The sequence below is a fragment of the Trichechus manatus genome, unplaced genomic scaffold, assembly GCF_000243295.1.
Source record: "Trichechus manatus latirostris isolate Lorelei unplaced genomic scaffold, TriManLat1.0 scaffold00049, whole genome shotgun sequence".
NCBI lineage: Eukaryota > Metazoa > Chordata > Mammalia > Sirenia > Trichechidae > Trichechus > Trichechus manatus.
Genome location: NW_004443985.1, coordinates 12,893,479 through 12,903,583, shown reverse-complemented (window position 1 = coordinate 12,903,583; position 10,105 = coordinate 12,893,479). Strand labels below are relative to the sequence as shown.

Below are 10,105 nucleotides of genomic sequence, written 5' to 3'. Positions count from 1 at the left end.
CAGATTTGATCATTAAAATATGAAATAAGTACATCACTAAAATTAATAACTTACCTTCTCCTTAAAAAACAAAACCACTTTATAAGAGGCCTGTAGATTCCATTTCGGCTGCACATTTCAAAGTCATCCCTGGACGGAGAAGGGAAAATGGAATTCTCCTTTCTTCTTTTGCCTAGGGACACTGACTTGGTTGAGGGCAGGGATCAAGGCAGAGGACTAAGGCAAAACCTGCTGGGGAAACTAACTGAAGAGGCAACTGATTTTGAAATCTAGTCGTGGAGCCTTCAGAGCGGGCGTCCCACCTTATTCAATCTCCCCCACAAGAGCCGAGCACGGAGCCCAGCTCCCAATAGGCATCATTTGTCGAATTCATTTTAAGCATCCGCCTTTCTCCCCATTAGAGGGCAATCGACCTATCGCATTTTCTCCCAGCTTAATTCACCTCAAATCTCAGTAGTTAAAAAAACAGGAGAAAGAATGGGGCCGTAGCATCCTGCAAGTGAGCTGTGCCGGGGGTGTGAGGAAGGAAGGCGGGGGCGGCGGAGGAAGCCAGCCCTCCCACCTCGGCTCACCTCCTGGCTCAGCAAGGCTCAGCCCCCGCGCCCTCTCCCCATTCCGGACCCCCCACCCGGGAAGCGAGAGGGTAGCGCCGGCCAGGCAGTGGCAGAGCGCTGACCGTCACGTTCGTTCCCTGCTGCTTTTCCAGTCCCCAGCCTCCTGGCCCCTCCTCCCTCATCCCCTGCCGGGGTTTGGAGGCGATTCCCCTCCAGTGACTGAGCTGGCTACATCTAGGCGAGCAGCGCTTCGCCTCGCTCACGTCTTTGTCTCCTCCTCCTGCCGGGCTCCGGAGCCCGGCGCAGGGTCTGCAGCGGCCGCCGCAGCAGCGGGAGCCAAGCTGTGCCCCGCACGGCCGCCCCGGGCCGCACCCTCGCTCGGTGGAGGCGCCCGAGGACGCCAGCCACGCCACGCACCGCCGCGTCCCGCGCTGCATCCCAGCCCGCCCTCCTGGCCCGGTTCGGGGTGGGCATCCCGGCTTGCGGCCGGCCAGGGGTAGCGGCCGCTGCAGCCCTGGCAGCGCGCACACCCCCCCGGCATACGCACCCAACGCCTCCTCCCTGCGCCACTAGCATGGAGCAGCCGGCCGGGTCCTGGCGTAAGGTAAGGTGCAGCCGCCTGTTGCTTTTCGCAGAGCGCGGGACCGTCCCCCAATCCGGGTGCCTAGGCCGCCCCTCCGTGCACAAGTAGAGGGGGACTGTCATCCCAGTTCTGAGCCCTATCTGTCCACCCCTGCTGGTCCCCTTGGCGCAGACCGCTGAAGAGACCCCTCCTGGCGTGCGGGTGTAGACCCCCTTTGCTCGCCGTGCAGCCGGTTGCGGTGCGATAGTCTGCAAACTTTCGTACCCCCCTTCCTCCGCGGTGCTCGCCCGTGGCGATGCAAGTTGCACGTCTAGTTCTGCGCTGCCTTCCCCCAGCCCCCCTTGCCTTATGCATCTGCCCGTTTCTGTGTGTTGTTGCCAGTCGACTTTACACTCCCCGCAGCTCTTGCTCCAGAGGCGAGGGTTTGGGACCCAGCAATGCTCATTCTGCCTGTAGGGGGTGGGTAGGAACCAAGGACGTGAAATGGGAGAGGTGGGACGTGGGGGACGGCTGCGGGCACCCCTGGAGCTCTGTCCAGCGCAGCGGGGGGTCGGTCCAGCCTTGCACACGCCACCCCCAACTCTGGTAATGAAACCCTTGGAGTGGCTTGCGGCTGTGCGCCGTGGGAACTGCAAGTGCAGAGCTTGGTGGGTGTAGTCAGTGGTTTGGGGAGGGAAAGGTTGCCGGTGGGAGTGGAAGGGGGAGCTGGGGATTGGGGGTAGACCTGCCCACCGATGAGGGACGCAAAGGCTTGGTTAACGAGGGCGAAGGGCAGAGTCCCAGAGCTGTGATCTGGAGAGGAGGAAAACGAATTTGAGTCCGGAGGGCGCTGTCTCGGGTGTGTAAATACAGATGGGGGAGGCGCGGGGACGCGGAAAGAAGCCCTAGAATGCGGGAGCCAGGTGGGACTCGGGAAGGCAGGCTGCTGGGTGCCTGGGATGGGGTGAGGTCCTTCCCCAGAAGCAAACCAACCTCCCCGCGAGAATCTGAGCGCGTTGGCGACCTGGGCGGTGACTGAGTGGTCAGATCAGGGGTGCTTTTCTTGATGCTGAGAGGACCATATTCCCTTCCCTTCTCCAGCACCCTCTTGTACACCACTTCCATCTCCGCAGCCGGGCCCCTAGACCCACGCCCACCAACCCTGCTAGGTGCTCCAGAGTTAAGGCTGTCTTCACAGCCGCAGGGTGGGAAGGGGACTCCTGCCCCCCGGAGGAGGTAGCTTGTTTACGGAGTAGGGGGAGTCCCCAGCGCAGGGAGGGTAGACTGAGGTCCCAAACGGGTTGAAGGAGAGCGCAGGGGCTGCAGTGTGAGCCACCTTAACCCCCATCCCCTGGCCCTCCTCAAATCGCACCTGGGCGGAGCGAGAGAGTGGGGGAGCTCCACGCTGCACCGGAGAGGCTCCCGAGCGCAGAGCTGGAAGGCGTGCGGCGAAACGCAGAGCTAGGGGTTACGCGCGCCGGTGAGCGGAGACCCCGGCCCCGAGCGGAGGCGGGCCTGCCCACCTTGCAGTCCCCAGGTAGATTTTTCTGGTTGTTCCAGACCCTTTGGGGGATCCAGGAAGCACGAGTCCTTCCTCCTTTGCACCCCAGAATCTGGAATAAAAGCCCTTTTGCGGAAGGAAGCCTAGACTGCTTTTGTGAAGAAAGAGTGGGCCCTTCGGGGTGTGCCCCCCGCTTTCAGCCCCTAGGCCTCTTCTATCCAAGGTTGGGAACCCGCTGAGCTGCCCAACGCGGGGGAAGCACTGCGCTTAACCCTTCTCTCCCCGGAGGAGGTGCACGCCCCTCTCCAAGTGGCAGCTTTAGCTAGGTGTGCGATTCCTGTTTCTGCTGGTCCCTTAGGGAAAGCATTTGTAGGTTTCGTGTGTCTGGAGCTTGTACAGCCTCGAGGGCCTCCCTTTTCAGACCTCGCACGTGCAGGCTTCTAGGGACACAATTGTCTCTGCAGGCGCCCAGTAGACGCCTCCTGCTTTCCTGCACCAGCTCGGAGAGAGCAGAGCGCAGCGCAGTCCCCCTTTTTGGGCCCCACGCCTTGGCCAGACCCTTCAGGAGGAGGCGTCGGCTCGCCAGGGCTCCAGAGAGGAATCCCGAGGTGGGTCACTCCCACCACCGGGCACCCCCGGAGCAGGGAGCTGCCTGCCTCTCCGCGGCAAGTTCCCGAGACCCAAGGAGCGGGAACGGGGATTCCCTCTGAGCTCCAGGTGCAGCTTCTGAGCAGAAAGGCCCCACCCTCACAGCCAGGCCTCGCTGGTGATAGAACACTGGCTTCTTGGAATTACCCGGATACCTGAGGTAGGATCCCAGACTTTAAGTCCCTCCCTCCGTGAGATTTGGCTTTTGATACCCCAGAGCGCCTTTCTCTCTGATGTTTATCACCTGGATTTGTGCTCAGGCCACCTCCGTTTGCATGTGAGGCGGGTTAGGACATATCCCTTGGGAACCTTGAAGGAAGACTCCAAATCCTCACCTTGGAAAGACATGCAGTAAAAATATTAACCACATCTAGCATTAAGTGAGTTCTTGTTACGTGCTAGGCACTATCCTGAATATTTTACGTGGGTTATTTTAGTTTTAATTCTTGCAATAACTCGGAGAGGTAGGTAAAGTTATTTTTCCTGTTTTATAGATGGGGATACTAAGCCATGAAGAAATTCAGTTACTTGCTTATAGTCATCTAACCAGTTAATGGGGTGGGGGGTCAGTCTGGTGGGCAGAAAACCCTGGGAGTGTCCCATGCTCTCAACCTTATTTGGTACTAAAGACCTTTTGTCCACAGGGAAGCATGAGTGGGGCCCCTTACCCTTTACCCAGGCCCCAGGGACACACTGTTAGTGCCAGCCCGCACCTAGGCACCTCGTGGTTGGAGTACTGGGGAGACTGGCAACGCGTATTGCCTACCTGGGAGTCTGTTGGGGTGTGCCTTGGTATGACGGAATGCTAGTACTGGAAGCAATCTTAGGAACTGGCTGCTGGCATTGGACTTTCCCAATCTTTTGGTGGATATTTCGTTTTCAAATGCGAAGAGAAACTGAAGAAAGGATCCATATATGAGCAGAGGTTTGTTCTATGGTAAAAAATCAGAGGCAGTTTTAGTGAGGAACTGTATGCTACAGTTGAGTCCTTCTCTGGGGATGGAACCCCAGAAGGTTAGCACGAAAGGGATGTCAGGCATCATGGCTCCCAGTTGAGGCGCAGAGAGGAGATTCAGTGACGTGCCCAAGGCCACTCAGAGAGTTTATAACAAAATTAGTGCTAGAACCACTGCCTTCTGACCCTTCATAAAAAATATCGAGGTTCCCTGCTGCTGGTTTTCAGCATCTTAAAACTAATTAGGGGGAAAAAAGTCTTTTTTTTTTTTTAAATTAAAAATACAGACCTTTTAGCTAATACTCGATAAATACCTCAATCAGGATAACCAGAAAAAGAGTCATTATGGTACAATGGACAAAGCACCACAAATGTGCCTCTCCTGCAAAAAAGAAAAAAAAATTGCTGTAGAATATTTATAAGCCTTCCAATTAACAAAAATTAACTAGCCATGCAAATCTTTGTATGATGCCAAACAAGATTAAGTGGGTTTCTGAAATGCCGGTCAAATTGAGTAGCCCTGTCCCAAGTGCTGTGAAATAAGCCAAAACGTAGTATAGTATATGGAAAAACGCTTTTGAATATGATGAAATGAATTGGTATGATTTCTCCTGGATGTCTGATCTTTGGGTTAAACTGTATTGTTGTTGGTTGTTGGGTGTTGTCAAGTCATTTTTGACTCATAGCGAACTCATGTGACAAAGTAGAACTGCCCCCATAGGGTTTTCTTGGCAGCAGATCACCAAGTCTTTCTTCCGCGGAGCTGCTGGCTGGGTTCAAACAGCCAACCTTTTGGTTAACAGCAGAGTGCTTAACCATTTGCACCACCAGGGCTCCTTAGGCTTATATACACCTGAGCAAAAACAATATCTCTCTAGTGTTTATACTTGGGGCTTAGAGGGGGAAAAATTGTTCCTTGCTACTTCCTCCTCCACTGAGCCCCTTCATCAAAGAGAACTTTCTTAGCTTCCTAGGGATTCCGCATACTCCTAGGCATTCTTGTAAAACAGAATTCTGGTTTTGAAGCACACCTGGTGCCTTTCTAGGTAGCGGTAGCTACAGTATAGGGACGTCCTCCCCCTGGAGACAAACCAGCAAGAAGTCAGCTGGGGGAAACAGAAGGAGGATTTGGAAAAGAGTTGCAGGCCGTAGGTGGAAACTTGGTGCCTTTTATTTAACCAGGAACAGGATACCCATCCCTGAAGCTTTGACAAGCCAAGAGAGAGGCCCTCAGGTGGTGACTGGGGGTAGAAGAAAAGGTGAGGGAAAAGGGAGTGGCGCTGTCGGGAAAGGAACGGGATGGAGGAGAATGGAGAAGAGGTTTGGCTAACTAGGGGCCCTTGCCGATAAGGGGCAGACGGCTTCCGTGTGGGCCTTTTCCCGCCAGAAATAGATGCTCTTCTCCCTCTTTTCCTTCCCTACCCACCACCTCAGTCTGCCATCTGTGTCAGGGTCGTCCCCAGTTCTCTCAAGGCGAAGCCTTCACTTTCTAGAGAATCCAAGAGCAAATGAATATTGTTTTTATGTAAGAAGAAGAAAAAAATACACAGCTGCCCCATGCTTCATGGAGAGCCATTGAAAATCAGACCATTCCAAAAAGGTAACCTTCTGAAGGTGGGACACCAGTTTAGCTGGATCATGGCAGGAAAAAAAAAAAGATGTGACATTCAAATCACGTTTGACAAAATCCAAAAGACTGGGTCTCTACGTAGGAACCATAGGAAGGAGAATCTGCTGGGACCTGGGCAGACCTCCGAGTTTTCAATTCCTAGCCTTCTCAGGGATCATAGGGAATTTAGCTGTATCCTGATCCTATTTATGTTGTCTGCATCCCTTTTTCTTACTTTACCATGGCTTGCGTGTGGTGTGGTGTTAAAGGACCGAAGCAACACTTCTGCTGGGACAATTCTTTGTCTGTGCATTTATCTTTAGCCATGCAAATAGGAGTTTGTTGAGATTTAGACCAACGATTGCTGTTGAGCAATGTGTTCTGGGACAAAGCATTAGAAAAAATGAAAGCTTTTTTATTCAGAACACGATGATTAAATATACCCATACAATATAGAATAAGAGTTACAATTCTCATTTTGGGTTAGATATTTTAAAAAATAGAAAGTCAAAAACCCACGCATCTGACCTTGACCTATTTTTAATAACAAGAAGCCAAGTAGTAAGGTTCTTTGGAAAGAATTTGCAGAATATGTTGAGAGAGAGAAAAGCAAGCAAAGACCAGCGTAGAACCTGAGAACTTTACCCTCATGGATTTTTATTTTAAATAAAAAGACAACGCCTTAATCTATTTTGGATTTGAATAATCCATGAGATTAATACGTTTACTGTTGGCTTTATCGGCAGATGCAACTTTGATGAGCTTTGATCGGCAAGTGGTTGTATACATGCTTTAGTACATCTCAACATGGCATGTGAAATGGCCATTTCAGATAATAATGAAGCCTGGAATTTTCTTAACAGCTGGCAGGCTTGGGACACACTATTTTCCCAAAGGTGGTAAGTGAATAGAACTGCCCTGTAGGGTTTCCAAGGAGCACCTGGTGGATTCGAACTGCCGACCTTTTGGTTAGCAGCTGAACTCTTAACCACACTACGTCACCAGGGCTTCCAGTTAGTAGTAAGGATCATGTATTTATTTTTAAAGATTTTAAAAGAAACATTGGAAAAAGAAACACCGATTAAATGCAGACTTCTCTTCTTTAAGAGGATAAACAAACAGATGAATGAAATTTATTATTTTCTTTTATCCTAAGGCCTCTAAGCTACTTTTTATGTTAATGCTTGTCCAGCACAACTGTCACTACACTTTCAGACAGCTTTTAAAAGGGGATTTTCAATGCCATTTTATTAGAAGTAGAATAAAATTGAATATTATAAAAAGTAAATTATTGTGACTCATTCTCAACCATGGAGTAATACTTGACAAAGCAATAAGTGTTTTTTCAAACGCAGCTTTCTTTTTCTTTTTTTCTCTTTCTTTCTTTATTTCCTTCCACCCTTTTTTGGATCGTTGATAGAAATTTTGGTTTGCATATAAATATTCAGTACCTTACTGGAAGAGACTGCAGTCTCAGGGCAAATATTTCCCTTGGTGAGGGGCCAGAATAAAGGTGCAATGTCTACATTTGTCCAAAGCGAAAGCACAAAGGTCATGAGGTCGCAGTGGCTTTTCCCGGGACTAACCTCAGCTGTGATTTAGGGCAGCAGTCACTGGCTAGGAGTGCTTACTGAGAGCTTACCCACTTAGGGGTGACCGAGCAGTCTGCTTTCCTGCTGCTTCACTGGGAATTTACACACTGAGAGGACTCCTGGTCCAGTCTGCTGACCTTCCCTGCAAGTCTGGTCATCAGGGATCGTCACTCAGGGATGCTTGCCACTGTTTCTACAATTATATTTAAACTTGGGTTTGCAAAGCTATGTGGCCTCATGTCATGGAGTGTTTTGTAGTCGTTTATTGGGGTGGACAGTCTATTTTTTAATTCCTTCTTGGAAACATTTGTTACAAACCAAAAATGCGTAACATTCCCAGATGGAAGGTATAGTGTAGATTCTCAGTGCCCAAAACATGCGCTGCAAAATCCAAGAAGCGGGGATGGCTTCATAGCTGGCCAGATCAGAAGGACCAAGCCCAAGGCAACAGAAAAGAGCAGAGAAGGGTGGAGATGGGAGAGAAAGGAAGCTAAGAAGCTACAAGGCTGCAAGGAAAAAGAAACCACCCGAAAGGAACCCAGCAATCGGCACAGGAAGACTAAGACTAAAGTTTACTATATTTGATAGTAAACCTCAACTGAAGGATAAGAAAAAAGGCACAAAGAGATAGAAGACAAAGAATGCTAATGGGAGCGATAAAAGACGTGAAAAAGAAGAGATGTCCGCAGAAAAAGGCTGTACCTAAATAATTTCTCCACCAGAGGACATGGTGACTTTCTCAGATCCCCACACTCTCTCATTAACATAGCTTCTGAATCACTACACCAAGGGCTCTTAACCTTATTTATGTCACCAGCCTCTTTGGCAGTCTGGTAAAATACATAAGATTATAATAGAAACTAATTTTATTGAAATAATTACCAATATTCATCTGGTGTGTATGTGTGTGTGTATGAGAAACCATTGTGACTTATTAATGTGTGTGCTTTCAGGTGATGCATATATAACAACATCTAGTGGTCAGTCGGATGGCTACCATAATTGTGAAGTAGATGAGTACGTATATTGTGATACCTACAGTAACTGTTTTGTGATATATAACTATCCAATTTATATTGGTGACAAAATCACTGATACTGCTGCTACATTAGAGGTTTGTGGCCTCCATTCATAATGAAATGAAATGCTAAATTGCAGTTCAAGGCCAAGATATACGACAGATGGAGGAGGGGGGTTCCTAAAATTCTGACTGTTTGCCCATCTTGTGTCCATCGCTTCGGAACATACGATCATGTCACTCCTTGCTAAAAACCTTTAAGTTACTCCTGGTTACATATAGGAGGATGACATCTTTACCACATTTTAAAAGGTCCTTCGTCACCCACTGCTGCCTGCCTCTTCGTCGTCATTTCCCTCAGCATAGCCTAGGCCTTGGAGTGCTAGTGCTGGCCAATACTGGTGATTGCCCACATTTCCTTCCAACTCTGCATTCAGTGACATCATGTTGGTAGCCTGAAATCAGCTGTGGCAGAAGCATTTACACCACAGAAATTGGCATACACAACAAAGCAGCAGTTTCTTTTTATCCCAGAGAACAGGTTGTTAAAATTTACCAGAACACACCACTCCCTCTACCCAACCAAAAGATTTGTATTCCTACAAACAGAAAATGCTCTTTCACACTTCTCTTCATTTGCCATTCCTTATTCTTGACAGTTCATCTGTCCCTCCCTACCTTTGTCTGTCTTTCCTTTCTTCTCCCCCCGCCTCCCCATTCCTTCTATTTAACTCTCCATCCACCTTCCCATTCACTCGTCCATTCCAAGATAGCCAGACAGGGTTCTAATTCCTGTTCTGCCACTTGCCACTACCTGGGCGAGTGACTCTGGGAAAATTTCCTAACTGTCACTGCGCCTCAGTTTTCTCTATGTAAAAAGGGTATAATAATAGGTTGTTGTGAGGACTGAATGACTTAACATGTAGAAGGTGCTTTGAACAGTGCCTGGCACATGTAAGTACCATTTAAGTCTTTGTTATTAACATAGATCACAACTATATTGGTTGCCTACTGTGTGCCTGGCACTGAAAATGTGCATATAAAAAGAGGTTCAAGAAAACAAGGGCAAGAAAATGTTCAAGAGCCCTGAATGAAATGAAGCCCGGTTAGTTCTTTCAAAGATAACAGAATTGGCTTCATGGAGCCAGAGACATTTGAACCGACTCCTGAAAGATGGTTACTTATAGCCACCAAACTGACAAGACAGTAAGGGCATTCCAGGATGAGGGAGCCACACGAGCAGGCGCACAGAAGAGGGACCGGCATGGCTTGTTAGAGATTTGTTCAGCTGAGCAGATACTATGTGTTATGGATTGAATTGTGTCCCCCAAAAATGTGTGTCAACTTGGCTAGGCCATTGTCTTAGTTATCTAGTGCTGCCATTTCCTCATAGTCAAAGTAGGCTAAAAGTCCAAATTCAGGGCATCCGCTCCAGGGGAAGGCTATTTCTCTCTGTCGGCCTTCTTCTCTTCAGTGTTCCCCCAGACTAGGAGCTTCTCGGCGCAGGGACCCCAGTCCAAAGGATGCACTCTGCTCCCGGTGCTGCTTTCTTGATGGTATGAGGTCCCCCTGTCTCACTGCTCACTTCTATCTTTTATATCTCAAGAGATTGCCTCAGGACACAATCCAGTCTTGTAGATCCAGTCCTGCCTTACTAACACAACTG

General features: G+C 49.2%; 1 protein-coding gene across 1 annotated transcript in view; it reads left to right on the top strand.

Annotated features, from left to right (window-relative positions):
- Window positions 1–1,617: 1,617 nt before the first annotated feature.
- Window positions 1,618–10,105, top strand: part of LRRC3B (leucine rich repeat containing 3B) — a 92,095-nt gene continuing 83,607 nt past the window's right edge. The window contains exon 1 of the mRNA XM_004377370.3: window positions 1,618–1,784. The gene's annotated coding sequence lies outside the window, so the exon portion shown is untranslated. The remainder of the gene's footprint in view (window positions 1,785–10,105) is intronic.